This window comes from Zootoca vivipara, chromosome 16 (genome assembly GCF_965207765.1).
Source record: "Zootoca vivipara chromosome 16, rZooViv2.hap1.1, whole genome shotgun sequence".
Classification (NCBI taxonomy): Eukaryota; Metazoa; Chordata; class Lepidosauria; order Squamata; family Lacertidae; genus Zootoca; species Zootoca vivipara.
Window position 1 is genome coordinate 42,155,781 of NC_142599.1, and position 10,000 is coordinate 42,165,780.

Consider the following 10,000-nt stretch of genomic DNA (forward strand, 5'->3'; position numbering starts at 1 on the left):
GGTTACTGTCTTGCTGTCTGTCTCTCTGTATCCCCGTGTCTGTGTCTACCCCGTACGCAAGGGAAGCCATGCCGTGTGCTCCACCCCCCCCCGAAAAGGCACACCAAGTGTTTTCTCCCTTAATGCCCCTGCGGGTCGACCGGGCGTTTCATTCAAATGGGCCACTCACTGCACTCTAACCGAGAGTTGTGAAGGGACGGCGCCCCTAGTGGCGGCTGAGCTGGTACCGGGGAGCCTCAGCCCCTCCGGCGGGTAGACCGGGAAGAAATGCTTTCTCCGGGTAGACCGGACGTCCCAGACTCTCCGACGAGTAGACCGGGAGGCCTTGCTTTCGGGGAGGTAGACCGGGAAGCCCCAGATTCTCCGGCGAGTAGACCGCGGCAACCGGCGGGTAGACCGGGAAGACTTGCTTTCTCCGGGTAGACCAGACGTCCCAGCCTCTCCGGCGAGTAGCCCGGGAAAACCGGCGCGGAAGGGCGGGTAGACCGGGAGGCCTTGCTTTGGGAGAGGTAGACCGGGAAGCCCCAGACTCTCCGGCGAGTAGACCGGGGCAACCGGCGGGTAGACCGGGAAGACTTGCTTTCTCCGGGTAGACCGGACGCCCCAGCCTCTCCGGCGAGTAGACCGGGGCAACCGACGCGGAAGGGCGGGTAGACCGGGAGGCTTTGCATTCGGGGAAGTAGACCGGGAAGCCCCAGCCTCTCCGGCGGGTAGACCGGGGCAACCGGCGCCCTTGCGAGTCGACCGGGAAGACTTGCTTTCTCTCAGGTAGACCGGGACGTCCCAGGCTCTCCGGCGAGTAGACCGGGAGGCCTTGCTTTCGGGGAGGTAGACCGGGAAGCCCCAGACTCTCCGGCGAGTAGACCGGGGCAACCGGCGGGTAGACCGGGAAGACTTGCTTTCTCCGGGTAGACCGGACGTCCCAGCCTCTCCGGCGGGTAGACCGGGGCAACCGGCGCCCTTGCGAGTCGACCGGGAAGACTTGCTTTCTCTCAGGTAGACCGGGAAGCCCCAGACTCTCCGGCGAGTAGACCGGGGCAACCGGCGGGTAGACCGGGAAGACTTGCTTTCTCCGGGTAGACCGGACGCCCCAGCCTCTCCGGCGAGTAGACCGGGACAACCGACGCGGAAGGGCGGGTAGACCGGGAGGCTTTGCTTTCGGGGAAGTAGACCGGGAAGCCCCAGCCTCTCCGGCGGGTAGACCGGGGCAAGCGGCGCCCTTGCGAGTCGACCGGGAAGACTTGCTTTCTCTCAGGTAGACCGGGACGTCCCAGGCTCTCCGGCGAGTAGACCGGGGCAACCGGCGGGTAGACCGGGAAGACTTGCTTTCTCCGGGTAGACCGGACGCCCCAGCCTCTCCGGCGAGTAGACCGGGACAACCGACGCGGAAGGGCGGGTAGACCGGGAGGCTTTGCTTTCGGGGAAGTAGACCGGGAAGCCCCAGCCTCTCCGGCGGGTAGACCGGGGCAAGCGGCGCCCTTGCGAGTCGACCGGGAAGACTTGCTTTCTCTCAGGTAGACCGGGACGTCCCAGGCTCTCCGGCGAGTAGACCGGGGCAATCGGCGGGTAGACCGGGAAGACTTGCTTTCTCCGGGTAGACCGGACGCCCCAGCCTCTCCGGCGAGTAGACCGGGGCAACCGACGTGGAAGGGCGGGTAGACCGGGAGGCTTTGCTTTCGGGGAAGTAGACCGGGAAGCCCCAGCCTCTCCGGCGGGTAGACCGGGGCAACCGGCGCCCTTGCGAGTCGACCGGGAAGACTTGCTTTCTCTCAGGTAGACCGGGACGTCCCAGGCTCTCCGGCGAGTAGACCGGGAGGCCTTGCTTTCGGAGAGGTAGACCGGGAAGCCCCAGACTCTCCGGCGAGTAGACCGGGGCAACCGGCGGGTAGACCGGGAAGACTTGCTTTCTCCGGGTAGACCGGACGCCCCAGCCTCTCCGGCGAGTAGACCGGGGCAACCGACGCGGAAGGGCGGGTAGACCGGGAGGCTTTGCTTTCGGGGAAGTAGACCGGGAAGCCCCAGCCTCTCCGGCGGGTAGACCGGGGCAAGCGGCGCCCTTGCGAGTCGACCGGGAAGACTTGCTTTCTCTCAGGTAGACCGGGACGTCCCAGGCTCTCCGGCGAGTAGACCGGGAGGCCTTGCTTTCTCTCAGGTAGACCGGGAAGCCCCAGACTCTCCGGCGAGTAGACCGGGGCAACCGGCGGGCAGACCGGGAAGACTTGCTTTCTCCGGGTAGACCGGACGCCCCAGCCTCTCCGGCGAGTAGACCGGGACAACCGACGCGGAAGGGCGGGTAGACCGGGAGGCTTTGCATTCGGGGAAGTAGACCGGGAAGCCCCAGCCTCTCCGGCGGGTAGACCGGGGCAACCGGCGCCCTTGCGAGTCGACCGGGTAGACTTGCTTTCTCTCAGGTAGACCGGGACGTCCCAGGCTCTCCGGCGAGTAGACCGGGAGGCCTTGCTTTCTCTCAGGTAGACCGGGAAGCCCCAGACTCTCCGGCGAGTAGACCGGGGCAACCGGCGGGTAGACCGGGAAGACTTGCTTTCTCCGGGTAGACCGGACGCCCCAGCCTCTCCGGCGAGTAGACCGGGGCAACCGACGCGGAAGGGCGGGTAGACCGGGAGGCTTTGCATTCGGGGAAGTAGACCGGGAAGCCCCAGCCTCTCCGGCGGGTAGACCGGGGCAACCGGCGCCCTTGCGAGTCGACCGGGAAGACTTGCTTTCTCTCAGGTAGACCGGGACGTCCCAGGCTCTCCGGCGAGTAGACCGGGAGGCCTTGCTTTCGGGGAGGTAGACCGGGAAGCCCCAGACTCTCCGGCGAGTAGACCGGGGCAACCGGCGGGTAGACCGGGAAGACTTGCTTTCTCCGGGTAGACCGGACGTCCCAGCCTCTCCGGCGGGTAGACCGGGGCAACCGGCGCCCTTGCGAGTCGACCGGGAAGACTTGCTTTCTCTCAGGTAGACCGGGAAGCCCCAGACTCTCCGGCGAGTAGACCGGGGCAACCGGCGGGTAGACCGGGAAGACTTGCTTTCTCCGGGTAGACCGGACGCCCCAGCCTCTCCGGCGAGTAGACCGGGACAACCGACGCGGAAGGGCGGGTAGACCGGGAGGCTTTGCTTTCGGGGAAGTAGACCGGGAAGCCCCAGCCTCTCCGGCGGGTAGACCGGGGCAAGCGGCGCCCTTGCGAGTCGACCGGGAAGACTTGCTTTCTCTCAGGTAGACCGGGACGTCCCAGGCTCTCCGGCGAGTAGACCGGGGCAACCGGCGGGTAGACCGGGAAGACTTGCTTTCTCCGGGTAGACCGGACGCCCCAGCCTCTCCGGCGAGTAGACCGGGACAACCGACGCGGAAGGGCGGGTAGACCGGGAGGCTTTGCTTTCGGGGAAGTAGACCGGGAAGCCCCAGCCTCTCCGGCGGGTAGACCGGGGCAAGCGGCGCCCTTGCGAGTCGACCGGGAAGACTTGCTTTCTCTCAGGTAGACCGGGACGTCCCAGGCTCTCCGGCGAGTAGACCGGGGCAATCGGCGGGTAGACCGGGAAGACTTGCTTTCTCCGGGTAGACCGGACGCCCCAGCCTCTCCGGCGAGTAGACCGGGGCAACCGACGTGGAAGGGCGGGTAGACCGGGAGGCTTTGCTTTCGGGGAAGTAGACCGGGAAGCCCCAGCCTCTCCGGCGGGTAGACCGGGGCAAGCGGCGCCCTTGCGAGTCGACCGGGAAGACTTGCTTTCTCTCAGGTAGACCGGGACGTCCCAGGCTCTCCGGCGAGTAGACCGGGAGGCCTTGCTTTCGGAGAGGTAGACCGGGAAGCCCCAGACTCTCCGGCGAGTAGACCGGGGCAACCGGCGGGTAGACCGGGAAGACTTGCTTTCTCCGGGTAGACCGGACGCCCCAGCCTCTCCGGCGAGTAGACCGGGGCAACCGACGCGGAAGGGCGGGTAGACCGGGAGGCTTTGCTTTCGGGGAAGTAGACCGGGAAGCCCCAGCCTCTCCGGCGGGTAGACCGGGGCAAGCGGCGCCCTTGCGAGTCGACCGGGAAGACTTGCTTTCTCTCAGGTAGACCGGGACGTCCCAGGCTCTCCGGCGAGTAGACCGGGAGGCCTTGCTTTCTCTCAGGTAGACCGGGAAGCCCCAGACTCTCCGGCGAGTAGACCGGGGCAACCGGCGGGCAGACCGGGAAGACTTGCTTTCTCCGGGTAGACCGGACGCCCCAGCCTCTCCGGCGAGTAGACCGGGACAACCGACGCGGAAGGGCGGGTAGACCGGGAGGCTTTGCATTCGGGGAAGTAGACCGGGAAGCCCCAGCCTCTCCGGCGGGTAGACCGGGGCAACCGGCGCCCTTGCGAGTCGACCGGGTAGACTTGCTTTCTCTCAGGTAGACCGGGACGTCCCAGGCTCTCCGGCGAGTAGACCGGGAGGCCTTGCTTTCTCTCAGGTAGACCGGGAAGCCCCAGACTCTCCGGCGAGTAGACCGGGGCAACCGGCGGGTAGACCGGGAAGACTTGCTTTCTCCGGGTAGACCGGACGCCCCAGCCTCTCCGGCGAGTAGACCGGGGCAACCGACGCGGAAGGGCGGGTAGACCGGGAGGCTTTGCATTCGGGGAAGTAGACCGGGAAGCCCCAGCCTCTCCGGCGGGTAGACCGGGGCAACCGGCGCCCTTGCGAGTCGACCGGGAAGACTTGCTTTCTCTCAGGTAGACCGGGACGTCCCAGGCTCTCCGGCGAGTAGACCGGGAGGCCTTGCTTTCGGGGAGGTAGACCGGGAAGCCCCAGACTCTCCGGCGAGTAGACCGGGGCAACCGGCGGGTAGACCGGGAAGACTTGCTTTCTCCGGGTAGACCGGACGTCCCAGCCTCTCCGGCGGGTAGACCGGGGCAACCGGCGCCCTTGCGAGTCGACCGGGAAGACTTGCTTTCTCTCAGGTAGACCGGGAAGCCCCAGACTCTCCGGCGAGTAGACCGGGGCAACCGGCGGGTAGACCGGGAAGACTTGCTTTCTCCGGGTAGACCGGACGCCCCAGCCTCTCCGGCGAGTAGACCGGGACAACCGACGCGGAAGGGCGGGTAGACCGGGAGGCTTTGCTTTCGGGGAAGTAGACCGGGAAGCCCCAGCCTCTCCGGCGGGTAGACCGGGGCAACCGGCGCCCTTGCGAGTCGACCGGGAAGACTTGCTTTCTCTCAGGTAGACCGGGACGTCCCAGGCTCTCCGGCGAGTAGACCGGGGCAACCGGCGGGTAGACCGGGAAGACTTGCTTTCTCCGGGTAGACCAGACGTCCCAGCCTCTCCGACGAGTAGACCGGAGCAACCGACGCGGAAGGGCGAGTAGACCGGGAGGCCTTGCTTTCGGGGAGGTAGACCGGGAAGCCCCAGCCTCTCCGGCGAGTAGACCGGGGCAACCGGCGGGTAGACCGGGAAGACTTGCTTTCTCCGGGTAGACCGGACGTCCCAGCCTCTCCGGCGGGTAGACCGGGGCAACCGGCGCCCTTGCGAGTCGACCGGGAAGACTTGCTTTCTCTCAGGTAGACCGGGAAGCCCCAGACTCTCCGGCGAGTAGACCGGGGCAACCGGCGGGTAGACCGGGAAGACTTGCTTTCTCCGGGTAGACCGGACGCCCCAGCCTCTCCGGCGAGTAGACCGGGACAACCGACGCGGAAGGGCGGGTAGACCGGGAGGCTTTGCTTTCGGGGAAGTAGACCGGGAAGCCCCAGCCTCTCCGGCGGGTAGACCGGGGCAAGCGGCGCCCTTGCGAGTCGACCGGGAAGACTTGCTTTCTCTCAGGTAGACCGGGACGTCCCAGGCTCTCCGGCGAGTAGACCGGGGCAACCGGCGGGTAGACCGGGAAGACTTGCTTTCTCCGGGTAGACCGGACGCCCCAGCCTCTCCGGCGAGTAGACCGGGACAACCGACGCGGAAGGGCGGGTAGACCGGGAGGCTTTGCTTTCGGGGAAGTAGACCGGGAAGCCCCAGCCTCTCCGGCGGGTAGACCGGGGCAAGCGGCGCCCTTGCGAGTCGACCGGGAAGACTTGCTTTCTCTCAGGTAGACCGGGACGTCCCAGGCTCTCCGGCGAGTAGACCGGGGCAATCGGCGGGTAGACCGGGAAGACTTGCTTTCTCCGGGTAGACCGGACGCCCCAGCCTCTCCGGCGAGTAGACCGGGGCAACCGACGTGGAAGGGCGGGTAGACCGGGAGGCTTTGCTTTCGGGGAAGTAGACCGGGAAGCCCCAGCCTCTCCGGCGGGTAGACCGGGGCAAGCGGCGCCCTTGCGAGTCGACCGGGAAGACTTGCTTTCTCTCAGGTAGACCGGGACGTCCCAGGCTCTCCGGCGAGTAGACCGGGAGGCCTTGCTTTCGGAGAGGTAGACCGGGAAGCCCCAGACTCTCCGGCGAGTAGACCGGGGCAACCGGCGGGTAGACCGGGAAGACTTGCTTTCTCCGGGTAGACCGGACGCCCCAGCCTCTCCGGCGAGTAGACCGGGGCAACCGACGCGGAAGGGCGGGTAGACCGGGAGGCTTTGCTTTCGGGGAAGTAGACCGGGAAGCCCCAGCCTCTCCGGCGGGTAGACCGGGGCAAGCGGCGCCCTTGCGAGTCGACCGGGAAGACTTGCTTTCTCTCAGGTAGACCGGGACGTCCCAGGCTCTCCGGCGAGTAGACCGGGAGGCCTTGCTTTCTCTCAGGTAGACCGGGAAGCCCCAGACTCTCCGGCGAGTAGACCGGGGCAACCGGCGGGCAGACCGGGAAGACTTGCTTTCTCCGGGTAGACCGGACGCCCCAGCCTCTCCGGCGAGTAGACCGGGACAACCGACGCGGAAGGGCGGGTAGACCGGGAGGCTTTGCATTCGGGGAAGTAGACCGGGAAGCCCCAGCCTCTCCGGCGGGTAGACCGGGGCAACCGGCGCCCTTGCGAGTCGACCGGGTAGACTTGCTTTCTCTCAGGTAGACCGGGACGTCCCAGGCTCTCCGGCGAGTAGACCGGGAGGCCTTGCTTTCTCTCAGGTAGACCGGGAAGCCCCAGACTCTCCGGCGAGTAGACCGGGGCAACCGGCGGGTAGACCGGGAAGACTTGCTTTCTCCGGGTAGACCGGACGCCCCAGCCTCTCCGGCGAGTAGACCGGGGCAACCGACGCGGAAGGGCGGGTAGACCGGGAGGCTTTGCATTCGGGGAAGTAGACCGGGAAGCCCCAGCCTCTCCGGCGGGTAGACCGGGGCAACCGGCGCCCTTGCGAGTCGACCGGGAAGACTTGCTTTCTCTCAGGTAGACCGGGACGTCCCAGGCTCTCCGGCGAGTAGACCGGGAGGCCTTGCTTTCGGGGAGGTAGACCGGGAAGCCCCAGACTCTCCGGCGAGTAGACCGGGGCAACCGGCGGGTAGACCGGGAAGACTTGCTTTCTCCGGGTAGACCGGACGTCCCAGCCTCTCCGGCGGGTAGACCGGGGCAACCGGCGCCCTTGCGAGTCGACCGGGAAGACTTGCTTTCTCTCAGGTAGACCGGGAAGCCCCAGACTCTCCGGCGAGTAGACCGGGGCAACCGGCGGGTAGACCGGGAAGACTTGCTTTCTCCGGGTAGACCGGACGCCCCAGCCTCTCCGGCGAGTAGACCGGGACAACCGACGCGGAAGGGCGGGTAGACCGGGAGGCTTTGCTTTCGGGGAAGTAGACCGGGAAGCCCCAGCCTCTCCGGCGGGTAGACCGGGGCAACCGGCGCCCTTGCGAGTCGACCGGGAAGACTTGCTTTCTCTCAGGTAGACCGGGACGTCCCAGGCTCTCCGGCGAGTAGACCGGGGCAACCGGCGGGTAGACCGGGAAGACTTGCTTTCTCCGGGTAGACCAGACGTCCCAGCCTCTCCGACGAGTAGACCGGAGCAACCGACGCGGAAGGGCGAGTAGACCGGGAGGCCTTGCTTTCGGGGAGGTAGACCGGGAAGCCCCAGCCTCTCCGGCGGGTAGACCGGGGCAAGCGGCGCCCTTGCGAGTCGACCGGAAAGACTTGCTTTCTCTCAGGTAGACCGGGACGTCCCAGGCTCTCCGGCGAGTAGACCGGGAGGCCTTGCTTTCGGGGAGGTAGACCGGGAAGCCCCAGACTCTCCGGCGAGTAGACCGCGGCAACCGGCGGGTAGACCGGGAAGACTTGCTTTCTCCGGGTAGACCAGACGTCCCAGCCTCTCCGGCGAGTAGCCCGGGAAAACCGGCGCGGAAGGGCGGGTAGACCGGGAGGCCTTGCTTTCGGAGAGGTAGACCGGGAAGCCCCAGACTCTCCGGCGAGTAGACCGGGGCAACCGGCGGGTAGACCGGGAAGACTTGCTTTCTCCGGGTAGACCGGACGCCCCAGCCTCTCCGGCGAGTAGACCGGGGCAACCGACGTGGAAGGGCGGGTAGACCGGGAGGCTTTGCTTTCGGGGAAGTAGACCGGGAAGCCCCAGCCTCTCCGGCGGGTAGACCGGGGCAAGCGGCGCCCTTGCGAGTCGACCGGGAAGACTTGCTTTCTCTCAGGTAGACCGGGACGTCCCAGGCTCTCCGGCGAGTAGACCGGGAGGCCTTGCTTTCTCTCAGGTAGACCGGGAAGCCCCAGACTCTCCGGCGAGTAGACCGGGGCAACCGGCGGGTAGACCGGGAAGACTTGCTTTCTCCGGGTAGACCGGACGCCCCAGCCTCTCCGGCGAGTAGACCGGGGCAACCGACGCGGAAGGGCGGGTAGACCGGGAGGCTTTGCTTTCGGGGAAGTAGACCGGGAAGCCCCAGCCTCTCCGGCGGGTAGACCGGGGCAAGCGGCGCCCTTGCGAGTCGACCGGGAAGACTTGCTTTCTCTCAGGTAGACCGGGACGTCCCAGGCTCTCCGGCGAGTAGACCGGGAGGCCTTGCTTTCTCTCAGGTAGACCGGGAAGCCCCAGACTCTCCGGCGAGTAGACCGGGGCAACCGGCGGGCAGACCGGGAAGACTTGCTTTCTCCGGGTAGACCGGACGCCCCAGCCTCTCCGGCGAGTAGACCGGGACAACCGACGCGGAAGGGCGGGTAGACCGGGAGGCTTTGCATTCGGGGAAGTAGACCGGGAAGCCCCAGCCTCTCCGACGAGTAGACCGGGGAAACCGGCGCGGAAGGGCGGGTAGACCGGGCGGCTTTGCTTTCGGGGAAGTAGACCGGGAAGCCCCAGACTCTCCGGCGAGCAGACCGGAGTGGAACCAAGGGCCCGTCGACCGGGCAACGCTGCCAGCTTCCGCCTGGTAGACCGGGAGGCCGTGCTTTCGGGGAGGTAGACCGGGAAGCCCCAGGCTCTCCGGCGAGTAGACCGGGGCAACCGGCGGGTAGACCGGGAAGACTTGCTTTCTCCGGGTAGACCGGAAGCGCCAGCCTCTCCGGCGAGTAGACCGGGACGTCCCAGCCTGGGCAATGCTTCCAGTCCCACCGGACCGCTCCTTCTGTCGCTGGCTGGCCGGCCGGCCGTCCCTACTTCCGGCCGTCCCTTCTTCCTTTTGGTTGTTTGTGTGTGTGTTTGGGTGGGGGGGCAGGTAGACCGGCAGAACGGGGGCCTGATGGTGCAGAGAGCCGCCGTCTCCTGACTCATCTATGGGTAGACCGGGCTACCCGTCGTCCCTTCTACCCAAGAAAGGGAGCGAGCGAGCGAGCGGTTTCTGCTTTCCTCTTTTTCTTTTGCAACAACTCAAGTTGTTACCGAGCAGCAGCGCCCCTAGTGGCGGTCAAGCTGGTACCGCAGGAGGCTAGGGCTCAAACCTCCATCGACTAAGCGGAAGGTGTGGGTCCTATAGGTTTCTACGGGTAGACCGGCACGGCAGGGGAGCCGCGGACGCCACCTATCGGAGTGAATTCGCAGCAGCCCCAAGGAGGGGCTTCCGAGGCGGCGCCGTCTTGTCGGAGCGGCGGCGCCGGCGGCTCAGCCACCGGCCCGTGATGCCGGGTCGGGACGGCAGGCGCCTGCAGATTATTGGCGACAGGGTTTTCAGGACCCTCTGGAGAACCGCAGAAGACGACCCAACCGCGCTCCCCGGTC